Source organism: Octodon degus, unplaced genomic scaffold (genome assembly GCF_000260255.1).
Source record: "Octodon degus isolate 3935 unplaced genomic scaffold, OctDeg1.0 scaffold00038, whole genome shotgun sequence".
Classification (NCBI taxonomy): Eukaryota; Metazoa; Chordata; class Mammalia; order Rodentia; family Octodontidae; genus Octodon; species Octodon degus.
The window spans coordinates 892,400-893,657 of NW_004524614.1; positions in this window are offsets into that span (position 1 = coordinate 892,400).

The window sequence follows — 1,258 nt, forward strand, 5'->3', positions numbered from 1 at the left end:
AATCCCAGCACTGGGGAGGCTGACATCAGGAGGATCCTATGAGTTTGAGCTGCATAGGGAGACACTGTACCAAATATATAAATTTTTAAAAAAGAAAAAAGAAAGGAACTGTTCAGTCATCAGTATTTGGATTTTCTGCTGTTAGTACATTAATTTCACATATACCCCCAAAAGGTAAACGTGCTATATTAATATCGAGTGTGTGCCTCAGCGATTCTGTTGACAAAGAGACCAAAAGGCTTAAAATTATTCATTTTTATGACACAAAATCTGGAGTTGACCCTTTAAATGAAAAAGGTGCATTGTGTTCAATGTTAAGGAGAACCAACCATTCACCAATGGCAGATTTTTATGCCTTTTTAAATGTGGGCATTAATTCCATGTATTGTGCTAGTTTATACAATAAGGTGAAATAATAAAATATTGTGATTTTATGACAACCCTTGGGATGCAATTAATTGAGGAAAATCTGCATTCTAGAATGGCTACTAAAAAAAGTGTCCATAAAAGTAGCAAAACTCATAGCAGAAATCCCAGGACTTGAGATTCCTGTTAGAGTGGAGCCCAGACAACTTACTGACAAAAGCAAAAGCAAAAGCTATACCATGCGCTGCAGCAGGAAGGACAGAAAATCTGCTACCCAACACGACACTTGTAAAATGTCAATTTGTACTCATGGCTGTGACAGACGCTGCCCTAAGTGTTTTAAAAATTGATTTTTTTATGTTGCATATACTTATGTACTGTGTCTACAAATAAAAATGTAACATAAATATTTTTTACTTTTATAAAACTAATTAAATGTATGGTTCCTGAGGACCCAATAGCAGTATATAAGGAACTAAAATGACTTGGTAGTAGTTGGTTAAATAAGAGGCTAAGCAAAGGATGCCAGAGGAAAACTAAAATCTCTAGCCTTCCAGAAGCTTGGGAGTTACTGAACTTGGGACATCTGAGCTCGCCCAATGTCATCTGTGTCCTTTGGGTCTGGCCCAGCATCGAGGGGACAGTGCCAAGCACTCACTGCAGGCTTAGGATTTGGGTGAACTCGCCAACATCAAGTGGGAAGGTGTGAGATGGCATCCACTCATGTGGCCACCTGCCCCTTCCTGAGCCTGGGGTAAGCATTGTCCTGGCCTCTGGCCCCCAACACTGGGCCTCAGATTCAGGGTCCTGCCTAGAGGTCTGAGTCAGCCTTTGGGGCAAATGTGTTTGGCCACATGTTTCTAAATCTCTGTCTGTCTCTGTCTCTGTCTCT